Source organism: Gopherus flavomarginatus, chromosome 7 (assembly GCF_025201925.1).
Source record: "Gopherus flavomarginatus isolate rGopFla2 chromosome 7, rGopFla2.mat.asm, whole genome shotgun sequence".
NCBI classification, from domain to species: Eukaryota; Metazoa; Chordata; order Testudines; family Testudinidae; genus Gopherus; species Gopherus flavomarginatus.
In genome coordinates this window covers 25,875,033-25,894,658 of record NC_066623.1, presented here as the reverse complement: position 1 = coordinate 25,894,658, position 19,626 = coordinate 25,875,033, and positions in this window count along the sequence as shown.

Below are 19,626 nucleotides of genomic sequence, written 5' to 3'. Positions count from 1 at the left end.
TGAGACAACAGATTAAGGGAGGCACAGGGAACAATCATCTCCATATACATAGGTACAACCAGGTGACAGAAGGATTGTCCCCATATCCAGTGACAGGACAGTTAAAAGTTGAAGTGAAAATGGAGTTTGTCCGCGTCTTTATAAGCAGGTAAAAACCCTAGACAGCCAAAAGATATAGCTTAGTTATTACTGGGTCACAGTTAGGTCCAATCTGCACACAATTTTTAATCAGTTTGTAACCGTATCTTCTGGTTTGGTTATTTTTGTAATTCAGACAGGCCTGTCAGAGAGATAAAAAGCAAGGGCTACATATATAGAAAGAAGATTTTACCACAACAAAACACAAATTTGTTTGTATATTGCCAAGGAAGGATACCAATCATACCATGCATTTATGCTCTGAGATTTGCTTTCCTTCAGCTCCTTTTTTGTATTCTTTTATATAAAAAAAATTGAGAACACGAACATAGAAAGTCAAACTTTTGGCAAAGCTCCATATTTGCTTGTATCCTTCTCTTACACCTGACAGTTGTTCCCTTGAAATCAACACCTAAAAGGGATGAATCAGTCCAAACACAGCTTGAGCAAATAAAATTGTTAAATGTACAGAAATAACCCTATAAACGAACTTGCAATCTGGCTTAATAGCTTACTGCACTCCACTTTAGCCTCCATAAGTCACAATAAAATGGCAGAGGATTTCAGTCCTGCATCCTCTTACGCTGCAATATATCAGTGACAGAAATGGCAAACAGAAACCCTGGCAAAATTCAGGACACTACTATTTATTTTCCTGAGCACATTTTGTTCTAGGGCAGAAATGCCAAGGACGCTTGTAATAGAATTGTTACATAAACTGGGAAAACTAAATAAAACAAAAATACTCAAAAAAAAATCCCATATCCAACATATTTGCTAAAAACTATGTTCTACATACTGCAGATACATCATCTGTCAAAGGTACGAAGCCAAGTCTTGTAGTATTTCAATTGTTTCAAATTTGCCCACTGATTATTCTACATATACTAAATACAAGTTTAGTTATTACAAAATAACTTCTTTCTAGTCAAATATTTCTTATAATTAAGGCTACGATTTAGTCACAGGTATTTTTAGTAAAAGTCATGGACAGGTCATGGGCAATAAACAAAAATTCACAGCCCATGACCTGTTCATGACTTTTATTATAAATACCTCTGACTAAATCTTGGGGTGGCTGCTGCTGCAGGGGACTGCAGCTGTGGGGGGGTCATACCCCAGGGCCCACAGCTGCAGGGGCCACTGCTGTGGGGGGGCACCCTGGGGGGCCACTGCTGGGGGGGGGCTGCCCCAGGGGGCCAGCAGCAGCAGCTGCTGGGGCCACTGGAGCAGCGGCTGCTCTGACCGCCCCAGGGGCTGCTGCTTGGGCAGTCTCCAGGGCCAGGCGCATCAGCTGCTGCTGGGGCGGTCCCCAGTGCTACCTGAGCAGCAGCCAGTGTGGCTAGCCCCAGGCTCCTCCAGCTGCACTGAGTCAGCTGCTGCAGAAGTCACAGAGGTCATGGAAAGTCAAGGATTCCGTGACTTCCGTGACCTCCATGACAGACACGGACCCCTATTTATAATATAAAAAGTATCCAGTTTTCTAATACTGGAAATATTTGTGTATGAGGCACAATAAGTTTGATGGCACACACTATATGAGAAACATATGAACATTATAGGAATTAGCACACTAGATCATACCAGTGGTACATCTAATCCAGTATCTGATCTCTGATGGTGGCTAGTACCCCATATTTCAGAAGAAGATGCAAAAAAACCCGCAGTGAGGTAGTTATAGAATAAGTTGTCCATAGGGAAAGATACCGTGGGTGTCCACAAATAAATGTGAAAATCATGGCTCCAATACATGACACTATTCATGTGAGTAAAGTTGCTTATGTGTAAATGTTTGCAGGACTGGGGCCAGTGTGCACACATATTGTTGAACATGCACTTTAGAAGGTCTGGGCAACATTCTGCTGTTTTAAATATTAAGTCCAGTGTGTGGAATGTTAAACATAGTCCATATTTCCACAATTGGCAAATTAATGTTACTTTTTATTTCAAATCAGTGAAGGCTAGATTAATTTTACAGATGATCCTATAAACAGCAATTTACATGCTGAGATCATAAAGCCAAATGTAAAAGGCCTCTTTCCCAGGATTTGAAATCAGCTGATTAATTTCAACTTGACAATGTGCCCTCTGGACAACAGAAGTTTAATTCATCTCACTCATGATACTTCTAACTAGTTTTACATAGTCACTAAATAACTAAGGAAGAGAGGTTATTTTGTAGACGAAATCCCTCTAAATGAACACAAATTAAGTGAAGTGGATCAAGAGCGCCTGTTTCTGATACCAGAGAAAGTAAATAAGTATCCTTCAGTGCTAGAGAAGTGGAATATATTCCTATTACAAGAACTTTAGACAGGGTGAGATAACAGCTGTGTTTAATACTCTGAACCATTTTAACTCTTAAGAACAACATTTAATAATAGGGAAGGAACTCTAGTGCACTAAAAAAATACAGAAAAGCATTAGTAGCTAATAACTAAATGGCGACAGCAGAACATGATAAGGTGGCATCGTGATTGGGGCATCTCCTGGCTCATTAACAAGCAGAAGGTTCAAAGTATTTAAACAAATTTTTAATATAGGTACATGTGAAGACTTTGTATTTTGTTATTTATTAGGCCTTGTGCAAGACTCCTTGGAGTTGATGGGAATCTTTCCATTGACTTCAAGGGGCTATGGATCTGGGGCTTAAGTCCAAACTGTAAACTCCCTTACATCCATTCAACCCTACTCTGGAGATCTACGTTTACTCAATGAACACAGAACTAAGAGAAAACCTATTAGGTTGTCCACGTCATCCAGCTGCCAGTGTAGGACTTCAATTTGTGTTAATAAAAAGATGACATTGAATAATTAGGACTGATATTTTGTTTTAATAAAAGCTCAATAAAAACTAAGCCAAATATTCTAATGTATGTTTCCTCTGCATTAGAGGGTGGATGTGTTTTCTGCGAGGTATATTTCCTAAAGACATTATAAGTACAGGCCTGATCCAGAATCCAGTGAAGTCTGTGGGACATTTTCCATTTACTTCAGTGGGCAGTGGATCTGGACCTATATGTAATGTGAGCCAGCACTAGACTCAGAGTCTGCCTATGTGAATGTTAAATATAGACATATGGGGTTGCTCTTTTGCTCATACTACATAAGGGAGCAGTGATAGAATGTGTCTGCTTGAGCAGTATCTGCCTTCCCATAGGAAAGGTCTGTCACTCCAGCTGTAAAAAGTAGCAGGAGTAGCAGCCCTTCAGAAGTGTTTTAAATTATCAATATTTACACAGTAACTGAGGGATTGATAAAACACATCTCTATTAAGCTTCAGATTGTATCACCTTTATTGGTTTGAACTAACAAGGCCAGCGGCACACCAGAGAATATTTAGGGGCAGTGCTCCCATGTAACTGCTATGCCACCCCGCTCCCGTGCCACTTCAGATGCAAACTCCTAGAAATGCCACTGGCACACTGAAAACATCACAGTCAATTCCTCAGATCACAACCTGAATTTTCTTTTTGGAAGAGCTGAATTACATGAGCATGAAAGCAAATCAATTCAGCACTAACTAGATAGCGGCACTGCACTGGCAACTGCTTTAGGCCCCTTAGCTCATATTTTTGTATGGTGTGAAATTGTGATTAGAGCAGTGTACCTCACTAGTTCACTTCAGGTGAAATTCGCCAGTATGCAGAGGACCAACTTGAGGCCTACACAATGCTAAGGCCTACTCAAGCTTATTCCGAAGGAGCAAGTGGGAACTAATAGTGTTAGCTTTGCACTTATAGCAGATCAGAAAAAAAAATGAATTTCAATTTAAAAAAAAATCTGGAAAAAAAAGTCACATTATAGTTGCTCTTTTTTGACTAGCTTTACTTGTTCTGGCCCTCTGCACAGGGCTGAATTTCATCTGTAATAGCAGATAGGTAGATATTCTAACCTACCTTGCCTGCCTCACAGAAGCTAAGTCTGAGAAATATGACTGGACCTAAGGAAATTTAAAAGTCAGTTTTGTGGCAAGGACGTTTTCTGTTCCTCAGAGGAAGCAAGACTATGCTCCTTCATAAAACAATGAGTCCATATGATCTTATTGGAAGGTCACTATTTTATTTTATTGAAGCATCCACAAAATTTATCCCCAGTGTCCCAATGTCAGAAAAGTGTGCAGAACGCCTAGCTATTAGACCACGTGAAATACCTGAGCAGCCCAGAAGGAAGCACATGCATGTGTCCTAATATAAATTTGGCAATGGATCTTTGTAAATGTGATGACATCCAAAACCTGCTAACAGATTACAGTTGGATGAATTCATTCAGTCCACCCTTGTTAGGAGTTCAATTCGTACATCCAAATTTCTACAAAATTTCAACACAGTTTTTGGAATACAAGAACTACTTTTTGAACATACAAAACTCTGTGATTTTGCTTTGCCAAAATTCATGCAAACTCCCTCTCTGACTCAAGTCTATGGGAGAATTGTTGTCACCTCCTTCCATTTCCCCAAGCCTCTTGTTGATGTTTTGAGTTCAAATCAACTCCCCACAAACCCAAAGTACAATTCTGTAAAATTTGCCAAGATTCACCTGGTTTTAAGCTGCGTATGCTATCTGACTTCAGTGAAAACCATAGGGCTGAGATAAGTTCACACCAATAATTTGTGAACCTGTCAGTGATAAAGCTGAGAAAACTATGGCAGAAAAACTATCCATGAATATTCATTTGAATTCAAAAGTGAATTTCAATTTGGCTGTGTTCAAAATCCATTTGTGTTCATTTTCTGTGGACAATCGGGCTGGAGTTTTATTCATGAAAATGAATTTGAAGCTCAAATAGTTACTAAAAGGGAATTTTGAGAAGCATATTCAATTGCAGTTTATGCCTGCTTTGGTGAGCTACATAAGTCACCTAATCAGGGAAGAAAACACAAAGAACAGTAATGTATGTACCTCTCAATGCAGCACAATTTGTGAATATTCAGGAAGTGTTTACAAATGATCCACAAAGCAAGGACTTATTCATTGAAGAGTATGACCTAGTGGCTAGAGTATTGGACTGGGACTCAAGAAACGTGGTCTGTTCCCAACTCTGTCACTGACTTTCTGGGTGACCTTTGACACTTCACATAATCTTTCTAGACCTCAGTTTCCCCATCTGTAACATGGGGGAAATATTTGGTAAAATTCCTTTGCAAAGTACTTTGCAATCTAGGGATGAAAACTACTATGTAAGAACTAGGTATTATTAATAAACCTTGGAATTTTACAATTGTTTGCAGACAATTCACAAGCAGCTGGAGAGGGAGGCTGTGAACAATTTACATAGCCCTAGAGAACAACCTGGTTTTAGTTTCAAGGGAAGTGTCACATGGTTTTACATTCATTACCCACAGCTCTAGAGCACAGCACATATGGTGTTTGTTTCGGACAGTTTATCTCTTCTGTTTTTTCTATTCAATAAACCTCGTGCAAAGTGGACAAATTTCCACAGATATACAGTACACTAGATTCAAGGAGGGCAAATGGCAACTTTGTGTAATTGGAATCCATCAAGAGCTGCATAGTGCCATCTTCTTCTTCAGATTACATGAAAACCCAAGAAATATGTTACATGAGATTTAAGTCAGAAAAAGGTAGAGCCTGAACAGTGAGGCTCTCTCACATCTCGGACTTTCAAATTCTTAAATGTGCCCTTTACTTAAAAAAGTCAATGATTTCACCAAGAAAGTTTGATTAGTTTCTTTTACTTTCTGTAATGAAGTGCCATCCTTTTTACACTTGAAAGGATCTTTGTAATAATGCAACATTGATCTTTTGAATATAGATGAGCTAACCTAGATAATAGGATTTGGTATCCGAAAGATGGGCCTTCTGAACATATCTAAGACTCCACTGCCATCAAGTGGATTTTAAAAACAGAGCATTGATTCACTGAGCAAATTTTAGATATGCCAGTGTCCCTCTATTGATACTTTTGTCTCTTTCATTATATTTTTAGTTGCTCTTTTCAGCCCAAGGAAAAATGCTATGTCACAACTGAAAATTTAACATATGCATGCCAACATGGGGATACACAACCAATCATACATTATATACAGAGAGAGAAGCAGCTATCAGCAGATCCCAGTGACATATTTCAGAGCCTTTTTTCTTTTCTATAGTTCATGCTATGCCATCATGTCTAAATTTACAATCATGTAACAATAATTTCTGAAGGCAGTTAGAAAATAGGAACAGTTTGATGGGCATTTTGAATGCACCTGCCCAAATATCAAGAAAATTGATTGAATTTAAAACAATCTGTTATATTTAAAATGTGTTTTCATAAAAGCAGTGATGCCACCAGCAGTGCCCTGTGAAAACTGTCAGATTACATATTTGTTTGAACAGATGCACGCTAGTCCCAATTTTCAATCAATTGCCTATCTTCGAATACAACAAGTAGAAGCGGACTGGGCACTGCACTGAGACTCAAGAGACTGAAGTTTTCTTCCCAGCTGTACCACTGACCTGCTGTGTAACCTGGGGCTAGTCACTTCATATATCTGTGAATATTTCCCCTCCTGCTCTTTGTCTATTTAGACTGTTCCTTACTATTTGGTTGTAGAGGGCCTAGTATGACAGGGCCCTGATCTTGGTTGAGGCATCTAGATAATAAATATGTGCCTTGGCCCTAAATCCCTATTTCAGCAACCAAATAATTATTATTTAACACCTACGTGTCAAATTAAGCACCCAACTGCAAGATCTGGTCATCTAACAAGGACTTTTAAGTTTGAAAACTAGGCTCCATGTATCATCATTATTGAAAAAATCTCTGATTTTCAAGCGTCTGTTTCTTCTGTTTCTTAAGGGCTTCCATGTGATAGCACAGTTTTTCAAGAATTTAAGTAGGCTTTTTAGGATGTTCAAAAAATTAGGGGCTTCATTCACCCCTACATCAATCCAGTTTTACACCTGTGTAACTTCACTAATTTCAACAGAATTACACAGATGTAAGTTACACTGAATTACAATTGAAGTAATGCAGGGGTGAAACAGGCCTTAGATATAACCTAAGAACAACCCTAGAATGTGGGTTGATGGGGGTGCAGAGTGGAGCTAGATCTAACTTAAAGGTGGAAAGAACTTTAACAATATTTTTCTATGTGAAAGCCAGTGTCTTTCTGATAGGTTATAGCTCTTTAAGTTGAATGAGAGAATTAAACAATAGATGCTATGTTCATCTGAGTTAGTATTAGTTGCTCCTTGAAGCAACAGCCAAACACTTGCCAATGAGTTGTGTATCTGAGGCCCAGCAGCAGTCTCAGAAAATGCACGTAATCTTGTAAAGTCTGAGAGAAGAGTCTCAGAGCTGCAGAAAATGAAGCAAAAAAGGTTGCATGCATAGATAATGCGTAGTTTCAGACACAGGAGATTATTTTAAGTGTATACCATCTACTCAGGACACTCCCTACACCAACACAGGAACAAATCAACATACCCTTACAGCCCCGACCAGGGTTATTCTATCTACTACCCAAGATCCACAAACCTGGAAATCCTGGATACCCCACCATTTCTGGAATTGGCACTCTCAACGAAGGACTGTCCGGATATGTGGACTCTCTACTCAGACCTTATGCCACCAGAACGCCCAGCTATCTCCGTGACACCACTGATTTCCTGAGAAAACTGCAATGCATTGATGATCTTCCAGAAAACACCATCCCAGCCACCATGGCTGTAGAGGCTCTCTACACAAATAAGCCACACACAGATCGAATATAAGTTGTCAGCAACAGTATCCTTGATGATGCCACAGCACAACTGGTTGCTGAGCTGTGTGACTTTATCCTCACACACAATTATTTCAAATTTGGTGATACTATATACCTCCAGATCAGTGGCACCGCTATGGGCACCCGCATGGCCCCACAGTATGCCAACATTTTAATGGCTGACCTGGAACAATGCTTCCTCAGCTCTCGTCCACTCAAGTCCCTTCTTTACCTGCGCTACACTGATGACATCTTCATCATCTGGACCCACTGGAAGGAGACTCTGGAAGAATTCCACCACAATTTCAATAGCTTCCACCCCGCCATCAACCTCAGCCTGGACGAATCTACACGAGAGATCCATTTTCTAGACACCACGGTACAAATAAATGACGGTCACATTAACACCACCCTATACCGAAAACCCACCGACTGCTATGCCTACCTTTATGCCTCCAGCTTCCATCCCTGACACACCACACGATCCATCGTCTACAGCCAAGTGCTGAGATACAACCACATTTGCTCCAACCCCTCAGACAGATACTAACACCTACAAGATCTTCACCAAGCATTCTCAAAACTATGGAAATAAGGAAACAGATCAACAGCACCAGATGTGTACCCAGAAGCCCCCTGCTGCAAGACAAGCCCAAAAAAGAAACCAACCGAACTCCACTGGCCATCACCTACAGTCCTCAGCTAAAGCCTATCCAACGCATCATCAGTGATCTACAACTCATCCTGGGCAATGATCCCTCACTTTCACAGGCCTTGGGAGACAGGCCAGTCCTTGCCCACAGACAACCCGACAACCTTAAACATATTCTCACCAGCAACCACACACAGCACCATAATAACTCTAACTCAGGAACCAATCCATGCAACAAACCTCGATGCCAACTCTGTCCACATATCTATACCAGCGAAACCATCACAGGACCTAACCAGATCAGCCACAACATCACTGGTTCATTCACCTGCACTTCCACCAATGTAATATATGCCATCATGTGCCAGCAATGCCCCTCTGCTATGTACATCTGCCAAACTGGACAGTCCCTGCGTAAAATGATAAATGGACCCAAGTCAGATATCAGAAATGTCAATATACAAAAACCTGCAGGAGAACACTTCAATCTCTCTGGACACACAATAGCAGATTTAAAGGTAGCCATCCTGCAGCAAAAAAACTTCAGGACCAGACTTCAAAGAGAAACTGCTGAGCTTCAGTTCATTTGCAAATTTGACACCATCAGCTCAGGATTAAACAAAGACTATGAATGGCTAGCCAACTACAAAAGCAGTTTCTCCTAGCTTGGTGTTCACACCTCAACTGCTAGAAGAGGGCCTCATCCTCCCTGATTGCACTAACCTCATTATCTCTAGACTGATTCTTGCCTGCATATTTATACCTGCCTCTGGAAATTTCCACTACATGCATCTGACGGAGTGGGTATTCACCCACGAAAGCTCATGCTCCAATGCATCTGTTAGTCTACAAGGTGCCACAGAACTCTTTGTCATATTGCACTTAATAACTTTATTTGTGTGTTATTCTGCATGCATAAATCAGAGTTTGTTAGCACTAGTGCACACATGCTATCATTTCAGTTTCAGCTGGCCAGGCTCTGAGATTGTTTAAACACAACAATCCTATATTCAGAACATCAAGTGCTTCTGTTAGACCAAGATAGCAGCAGGATATCTCCTGACTTTTCCTTTGCAAGGGCCTTCGGGCAACACCTATAGATCGGTAGCTTGAGAAAAAAGCCAAAGCGAGCCATGGTTTTACTTGTCAACAGGGTCTTTGAAAGAGCAAAGGTGTGAGTTTGCCTCCACTAAAGCAAACTTACTTTGCTGTTTGCTTTAGGCATTTTTGTGATAAGTCTGACGAGAAGGAATGGATTTCTTGTCGGTCCCTGCAAACTCGCCTTTTACTGAACCAAGGAAAACTGACGGGATTTGATTCGAGATGCAAGCAGATATGTCAGGGTCAAAGACACAGGGTCAAAAGAGCATTTTATGGTTAGGTGCATTTCTTCTTAACCTTCATGCAATCTGAAGTAGCAAGTTAAAATGTAACGCTAACACTTTGATAATATGTAAAAGAGACAGAATGATAGAACTCCTGGATTCTCTTAGCTTGTCTATTGATTCATTTTGTGACCTGTTAAATTGCCACTTCCCAAATTAGGTAGATATTTGCATCAAATTCGCAGCTGAGTAAATTGAGACAAATTAGTAATGTGTCTTAATATTTTGAATATATGATAAACCCTATCTCTGATGTAGTGCTTTCCAGCCACTGATCTCAACGCACTTTACAAAGAAAGCTAAATATCACTCTCCCCCTTTTAATGATGGCAAAATAAAGACATGAAGTGACTTGCCCAAGGTCACACTATATGGCAGGGCCAAGAATAGAACCCACATCGCCTGACTCCTACTCCAGTGCCCATCTACTGGGCTACTCTAGCTCCCAAGCCCACAGTACATTTTTTGTAAAAGGCATATGGATTATTATAAAGTCTCCTGCATTTCCCCTTCACAGCTGAATAATGCATATCCAGATTCAAAGCCACAAGAACCTGAGATATGAATGACAGGACTTATTAAATGGTATCAAGCTTATTTATATTATCTTGGTGACATTTCCCACTAACCACTACCTATTCCACAAACATCGTATCAGAGGCGAGATGAACGTTCTACTCAGATTGTTAGCATGTGTCTATCAAGCCAGTAAATGAAGACAAATCGGCTACTCTGCCACTTCCATCAATATAAATACACAAAGAAATAATATACAATATAAATTTTTAACTATCTGTCTGGTTCTACCTGCAAACATGAAATTCCCTTGCGCTTCCATAAACAAAAAATACACTCAATGAAGTCTAACAAATGTGCCATCTGTTCTGGAGTAGCTGAGAAAACAAAACAGCTTGTCATAGGGCAACACTGGCCCCTGGTGGCACAAATAAAGAGTAACACCCTAGAATTGATAGGGAGCAGCAAAAGTTTGATTTTGATAACTGAGGCATTTCCATAAATAATAATATTATTTAGTTGGATGTTCATGGTGCCTATGATTCCAGTCACAGACCACGGGCCCACCATACCTGGCACTGTATAAACACAAGACAAATATTTTATTTACAATCAGAAAACTTAACTTTAAGCAAATGCCATGTGAATTGCTGTAAAAGTGAAATTGGCACAGACACAGCTTGTCCGTTTGTTCATTCATTATGCTTTCCTTCTATTTAATACAACCGACAAGAATGGCTTGGAGCATGGCACCTGTATTGTAGTGCTTGAGCCCAGTGCAGAAACAGAGAGATGGGAGGTTGATGTGTCTCCCTACTCAGAGACTGCAGGAGTCCAGTGCAGACGAGCAGCTCTTGAGGCTGGTCTAACTTGTGCACCTGTAACACTGGCACCTCTGCAGCAAACCAGAGGGTTCAGGTTCTCCCTAGCTACGCTCCCCTCCTACCCACACTCCTCCAAGCTATTCCCAGCCCACTCCCGAAATCCTTTGCACCGGGGACTCCTGCAGTGCCAGCTCAGCCCCCCATGGCAAAGAGTCTCGCTAGGGGAACCATGACTCTGGCTCATGGATTCCAGGAGTGCTGGCTGATCAGTTACAGAAAAGCTCATGGTGGTTTAGGCTGACTAAAAGATTCACATTCTTTTCATGAGGAGAGCATTACAGGCATTTTGAAACACATAACTAGAACACTGCAGGCATTTCTGTGTATTAAACTGCTCCTCGTAGGAATGTGCTACTGGTAGCAGTTACCGACACACAATGGATTGTAAGAAACTGCTACCTGATGTAGTAAATGCCTACAGGTAGCAGTTTCTTGCACTATAGTCTATGTGGAATTGCTACATGTAGAAATGTGCTATCTGTAGCAGTTATTTATATGTATAGATTGTTAGAAACAGCTTTTGTAAAAAGATGCTACTTCTCTCATAGGTCATGTTTTCTAGACCTTAATTTTTTTTTCTCTTCTTTGGACTCTCTCCAATTTGTCCACATCTTTCCTGAGAGGTGGTGCCCAGAACTGGACACAATACTCCAGATGAGGCCTAATCAGCACAGAGTAGAGCAGATATCCCAGAGAGATATTTTGGTTTTTTGCATAAATCCCTTTCCAGAGTACTCATATTCAGCTTGTGGTCCAGATCTCTTTCTGCAGTACTCCTTCCTAGACAGTCATTTCCCATTTTGTGTGTGTGCAGCTTGTTAGCATTCACAAACTTTATAATTGTACTCGGTATGCCATTATTTCGATCATCGATTAAGATCTAGAATAGAAACTTATCCAGAACTGTCATAAACAGATAGCTAAGGGTTAATGTCTCTTTCACCTGAAGCACCTGACCAGAGGACCAATCAGGAAACCGGATTTTTTTCAACTTTGGGTGGAGGGAATTTAGTGTCTGAGTCTTTTGTCTGGCTGCCTGCTTTCTCTGAGCTTTGGAGAAGCAGTTTCTACTTTCTAGTCTTCTGTTTCTAAGTGTAAGGACAAAGAGATCAGATAGTAAGTTATATGGTTTCTTTTCTTTGGTATTTGCATGAATATAAGTGCTGGAGTGCTTTGATTTGTATTCTTTTTGAATAAGGCTGTTTATTCAATATTCTTTTAAGCAATTGACCCTGTATTGTATCATCTTAATACAGAGAGCCCATTTGTATGTATTTTTCTTTCTTTTTATATAAAGCTTTCTTTTAAGACCTGTTGGAGTTTTTCTTTACTTCAGGAAAATTGAGTCTGTACTCACCAGGGAATTGGTGGGAGGAAGAAATCAAGGGGAGATCTGTGTGTTGGATTGCTAGCCTGATTTTGCATTCCCTCTGGGGGAATAGGAAAGTACTTTTTGTTTCCAGGATTGGGAACAGAGAGGGGGAATTACTCTGTTTGGATTCACAGAGCTTGTGTCTGTGTATCTCTCCAGGAGCACCTGGAGGGGGGAAGGGAAAAAGGATTATTTCCCTCTGTTTTGAGACTCAAGGGATTTGGGTCTTGGGGTCCCCAGGGAAGGTTTTTCAGGGGGACCAGAGTGCCCCAAACACTCTAATTTTTTGGGTGGTGGCAGCAAGTACCAGGTCCAAGCTGGTAACTAAGCTTGGAGGTTTTCATGCTAACCCCCATATTTTGGACGCTAAGGTCCAAATCTGGGACTAAGGTTATGATAAGAACTGATCCTGGAGAACCCCACTCATTACGCCCTTTCAGCCTGTGAATCACTGATAACTACTGTCGGAACTGTTTTCCAACTAGTTTTGCACCCATCTTATTTTAGCTCCATCTACGTTGCATTTCCATAGTTTGTTTATGAGAAGGTCATGGGAGACAGTATCAAAAGCCTTACTAAAGGCAAGACAGACCGGTCCTACAGATTGCAATTTCTTACACATGTATGTGTATGTGTGAAAATGTTATCTGTAGGGATGTACAACCTGTAACACTGCAATCGGATGAAGCTAATTCCTACAGATAGCAGTTTCTCACACTGTAGGCATGGGAGACTGCTGTCTGCTTGAATTAGCTACATCAGATGGCCTTTTAGAAACCGCAATCTGTAGGGATGTGCTACCTGTAACACTGCAATATATGTGATGAAGCGAATCCCTACAGATAGCAGTTTCCCCTGTGAGACTACAATCTGTAGCAATTTGCAACCTGTAGCAGAGAGATAGTGAATTCTTACCATTAGCAGTTCCTGAGAGCTGCGAAGGGCCATACCTGTGGACACTCGGGTAAACAGTGTCTCATGACCAGCTAGTGGCTTTCCCTTACAAGCCTCAACGCATAGTTTGAAAACCCCTGGCCAGGCACAATAAGCAAACCAACCATGCTATTTTCATTAAGAGCAAAAGAAACTAATGCTGAATACTGCAGTAAGGGTGACCAGATGTCCCGATTTTATAGGGACAGTCCCAATTTTGGGGTCTTTTTCTTATATAGGTTCCTATTATCCCCCCCCCCAGTCCTGATTTTTCACACTTGCTGTCTGTCCACCTTAATTGCAGCTGACAAAATGTGATGTAAGTATCACACAGAACTCTCTCATTAGAAGAGCTTTCTGCTAAATTCTGCACATGCCCAGCCCAATCATACTCCCTGCCTACATCTGGCTTCTCTCACTCAGCATAGAACGAAATACACACAAGATGACATTTGGAAAGATGAGAGTTTCAGTTGATGCACTTACCAGATAATAGCTGCTGCTGCTGGAAATATAGCAGGGGAATATACCAGAGAGATTACACTGATCAGACCTTTTGAGAATTTACCAGGGAAACCCAGAAAATTTATAATTCGGGATTCTGAAGAAAAGTACAGGGAAATGAGAGCCAGAATTTCCACTGACTTGCTGTGTAACCTTTGGCAAGTTACATCACTTTGTGTGCCTCCAGTTTGTCCTCTCAACGTTCTCCTGACCTGTTAACTCAAGAGTAAATAGGCCAGCTACAGTTCTGATTTCAGCAGCAGATCTTTTCACCACTCCGGATCTATAATCAGGTGTTAGATAGAAGTTGGTGTGCCTTCCACCTCTCTTGTGTGGTGTAGTATACAAAAGAGATAGAGAAATGAATTTTCCAAACAAACATTCCATTCCTACATGGAAACTATTGACATGCTTGATAAATGGAAGTGTGTCAACAAATTCTTTAAAAACAACTGTGTAGTAAGCAACACTGTTGAGAAACCATTCTCTGTCTTCATCCTCCGTAACCATGTCATGAAAATCACCTGGATGACTGCTTGAAACTCTTGACATTACACACTCCTCCTTTTCCGTGTGTGTGACCTCCACTTGGCTGTTGGGAGGCTTGTTAGCTACATTGCCTCCCATTTCTCCTACCTCTGAGGTTTTTACAGTGTCATCCACAGCAATATCCTTTTCCATGTTTCTCTGTGATATGTTTTCCTCACCTAATTTTAAATACTTTTAGTTGGGAGATACTGTATAACGTTGCTAAACCTTTCCCTAACTTGTTTTCTAATTTAACTCGTTTGCCCTCTACAACAGCAAGTTTGTATGGTCCCACGTAGGTAGGTTGTAGCTGCCCTCCCTTTCTTGTTTTCCTTCTTGTATTCAGTAACATGACAGTGTCACCAAACTTGAATATTATTTTCCCATGTTTATGCGTCTCAGTTTTGGCATACTGTATTTGTTGCTTTTCTTGTGCTTTTGAAATATTACTAATAGCCAGTTTAGTTTCAGCATCACGTTTAGCTTCAATTTTCATGATGTACTCTTTGAAGTATTCTTCAAGTTCCTCAAAATCTGTTGGCTTTGGAAACAAATGGAGAACGAGTTGTGTTTGTTAAAAGAACAATCACAGAATTACATATGCCCCTGAAAGCTGAAGGACACTTACCGTCTAGTTGTCTGAGACTTGGTCTGGGAATCTTGCCTCAAAGCCTTACAGTAGTCAATAGGGTGACAATTTGGTTTTCATGTTTGGTTTTATTCTCAAATAAAATACATCACCAAGAAATTCATCCCAGTTAGTCGCACTGTCATCAACCAACTTGCGCAATGCTCTGTAAAAAATGGTGATGGATTATTTGTGGGGGAAGGGGAGAGGACTGTCTTTACTGAGAGAAATTGTATGCAATCGAAAAGGCGTAAAGAGACCATCCTAGTGCAGTGGGATAATTCCTTTTACTTGAAATAAAAGACAAGTTGAGTTTCAATGTACTAAACATTTGAAGCAATTTGTAGCTTCTGTCATAGTGCATTCTCCTTTCTATTAATACTGTAATTTTCCCTGCCCTAAAATTACCTTTTGATGGATTTATTTGTGTTTTCAGCTAGTCCACTGGTTTGTGGATGGTATGGGTTAGTGAAGCTACATTGTATTCCCAATTTTTTGCACATCTCTAGGTTAAGCTGAAAGGAAAATAACGTATGCCATAAACTTTCCTTTGGTGTGTAACCCTCACCCTAAGCCTCTCCTCTGATACCTTAGATGGCACGCTTTATATGTAAGATCACAATTATATGAAAATGAGGAATATGGGGTACACTCCCCCAAGGTATAGAATGTCACACATTCATTTTCTGATATAGCTGTGCACCTACTCTTAAAAGTTTTCTAAAATAAATCACTGTTTAAAAATGCATAGTGTGTATCTTCTAATAATGAAATTTATATCTAACTCTGAGTTGTGAAGAATATGTATTAAGGCTATAACAACCAACAAGAATGCACTTTTATCTAGAAAACCATGATTAAATCAAGTCTTCCTGACTAATGATTTAAATTATGATTTAAATCAATTTAAATCAAATCCACAGTGGTTTAGGGCCAGTGTCACAGCCTTATGTACATGTTTGTTACCCAACAAATCTTAAGTGACTCTTTCACTGTATGACAAGATGCTTAGTCACCATCCTCAAAATACCCATTAGATAAACACTTGATACCAAACACATTTTTGGAGAAGAGAGAACCAACCCCACATTCCTATATTTTCAGGACTGTTTAAAAAACATTTTGCAAGAGGAATTTCATGGCTATTGCATGAAAAACCCTCAATGAAAGTCTGAACATTTAGAAAGAAATCTTTATTAGTCCCTTTCCACTGCATAGTAGATCGTATAGTCTATTAATAAAAAAAATTGAATGCACACAAAACATTGAGAGTAGTGAAAAATATTATAAATAGTATGTGAAATACTTTTGGAAAGCAAGATTATACACAGAAAATCTACCACTGTGCTTTATACAGACTTCCCCTTCTGTCACGGTTACACATACATAAGGAGCAAAGAAGTATCACCACAAAAATTACATTCAGAACTGTGGTATTCACGTCATCTCATTGCTCTCTCATTTAATTTTTGAGACATTTTCTTTAGCCTTTGTCTTCACTGTTAAAACTTAACTTGTCTTATGTTATTTTCATTAGTTGTATTAGTGAGAAAAAGGCCTATATCTGCATAATGGGGACACAAAAGACAGTTACTCACCTTTGTAACTGTTGTTCTTTCAGATGTGTTGCTCATATCCATTCCAGTTAGGCGTGCGCGCTGCGCGTGCACATTTGTCAGAAGATTTTTACCCTAGCAGCTCCGGTGGGTCGGCAGGTCGCCCCCTGGAGTGGCGCCGCTATGGCGCCTGATATATACGCCTGCCGGCCCGTCCGCTCCTCAGTTCCTTCTTGCCGGCTACTCCGACAGTGGGGAAGGAGGGCGGGTGTGGAATGGATATGAGCAACACATCACGAAGAAAAACAGTTACAAAGGTGAGTAACCGTCTTTTCTTCTTCGAGTGATTGCTCATATCCATTCCACTTAGGTGATTCCCAAGCCTTGCCTAGGCGGTGGGGTCAGAGATAGATGTCGCAGCGTGCAACACAGCGGAGCCGAAGGCTGCGTCATCCCTAGATTGCTGAACCAGGACGTAGTGGGAAGCGAAGGTATGGACAGAAGACCAGGTTGCTGCCCGGCAGATTTCCTGAATGGGCACGTGAGCAAGAAAAGCAGCCTATGAGGCTTGAGCCCTGGTGGAGTGCGCAGTCACGTGGCCCGGGGGTGTGTGCGCCAATTCATAACAGGAGCGGATGCAGGACATTACCCACGAGGAAATCCTCTGCGAGGAGACAGGGAACCCCTTGACACGTTTCGCCACCGCAACAAAGAGTTGGGGGGTTTTGCGGAATGGCTTAGTTCGCTCTATGTAAAAGGCGAGAGCCCTACGGACGTCCAGTGAGTGTAGCTGCTGCCCCCTGCGAGTTGAATGGGGTTTTGGGAAGAAGACAGGTAGGAAGATCTCCTGGTTAACATGGAAAACCGATACCCTCTTGGGGAGAAAGGCTGGGTGCAGTCGGTCTCAGCTGCACCTTGTCCCTGTGGAACACAGTATACGGGGGATCTACCGTGAGGGCTCGAAGCTCCGAGACCCATCTCGCTGATGTGATGGCACCAGGAAAGTGGTTTTCCATGAGAGGTAGAGAAGGGAGCAAGTCGCTAATGGTTCAAATGGAGGGGACATGAGCCGGGTCAGAACCAGGTTAAGGTCCCAGGTAAGGGGCAGGGTGGTGAACCTGGGGGTAGAGATGCTCCAAGCCCTTAAGGAATCTAGTCACCATAGGGTGAGAGAACACCGAGCGGCCATCCCCCAGGGTGAAAGGTGGAGATGGCTGCCAGGTGAATCCAGAGAGATGATGTCGCTAGGCCCTGTTGCTTGAGGGACCAGATGTAGTCTAAGATATTAGCAATGGAGACCTCGGTGGGAAGGAAACTCCGTTCCGCGCACCAGCAGGTGAAGCGCTTCCATTTGGCCAAATACGTCGCTCTAGTGGAAGGCTTCCTGCTGCCCAGTAGCACCTGCCGCACTGGGGTAGAGCAACGGAGCTCAGACCGGGTCAGCCACTCAGGAGCCACGCCATGAGGTGGAGCAATTGAAGGTCCGGGTGACGGAGCTTGCCATGGTCCTGAGTGATCAGGTCCACATGAAGGGGCAGAGGGACAGGGTCGGCTATGGAAAGGTCCAGCAGCATGGAGTACGAGTGCTGCCGAGGCCACGCTGGAGCTATCATGATCAAGTGGGCCCTGTCTCTGCGCACCTTCAATAGGACCTTGTGGATGAGCGGAAACGGTGGAAAGGCATAGAGCAGGTGCGTCGTCCACGGAACAAGGAAGGCGTCTGCCACCGAACCCGGTGAGAGGCCTTGAAAGGAGCAGAACTTCTGGCATTTCCTGTTCCCGCGGGATGCGAAGAGGTCCATTCGGGGAAACCACCACCTCCGGAAGAGCGGAAGAGCAACATCTGGGCAAAGGGACCATTCGTGGGACAGGAAGGACCTGCTAAGATGATCCGCCAGCATGTTCCGAACCCCCGGGAGAAAGGACACAACGAGGTGAATAGAATGGGCTATACAGAAGTCCCAGAGCTGTAAGGTCTCTTGACACATGGGAGAGGATCTCATGCCGCCCTGCTGGTTTATATAATACATGGTCGTCGTGTTGTCAGTGAATACCGAGACACAACGGCCCTGCAGATGGTGACGGAATGCCTGACAAGCAAGGCGGACCGCTCTCAACTCCTGGACGTTGATGTGGAGGGCTAGCTCGTGAGGTGACCACAGGCCTTGGGTTTGCAGGAGCCCGAGGTGAGCCCCCCAACCCAGGGAGGAGGCATCTGTTGTCAGGGACACCCAGGGTTGGGGCGGATGGAACGGGAGCCCCGCACACACCATGGAAGGGTCCAGCCACCACTGGAGGGAGTCCAAGATGCCCTGGGGAATTGTGACAACCATGTCAATTGGATCTCTGGCCGGACGGTATTATGCGTTGAGCCAGGACTGGAGGGGTCTTAGGCGGAGCCTTGCATAGTTCATTACGAACGTGCAGGCCGCCATGTGGCCCATGAGGGTAAGGCAGGTGAGCACCGAGGTCAGGGGCACTGCTTGCAGTCTCCGTATGATGGCTGCCATAGTTTGGAACCTCGACAGAAGCAGAGAGGCTTTGGCAAGAGTGGAGTCCAGGGTGGCACCTATAAACTCTATCCTCTGTGTGGGGATTAGCGTTGATTTCTCCACATTGATCAGTAGACCTAGGCTTAAGAACAGGTTCTTGACAATGCGGATGTGCCTGAGGACTTGCGCCTCGGAAGTCCCCCGGATAAGCCAGTCGTCTAGGTATGGGAATACGTGTATACGACTGTGGCGATGGTGGGCGACGACTACAGCCATACACTTGGTGACACTCTTGGGGCTGTAGATAGGCCGAACGGGAGGACCGC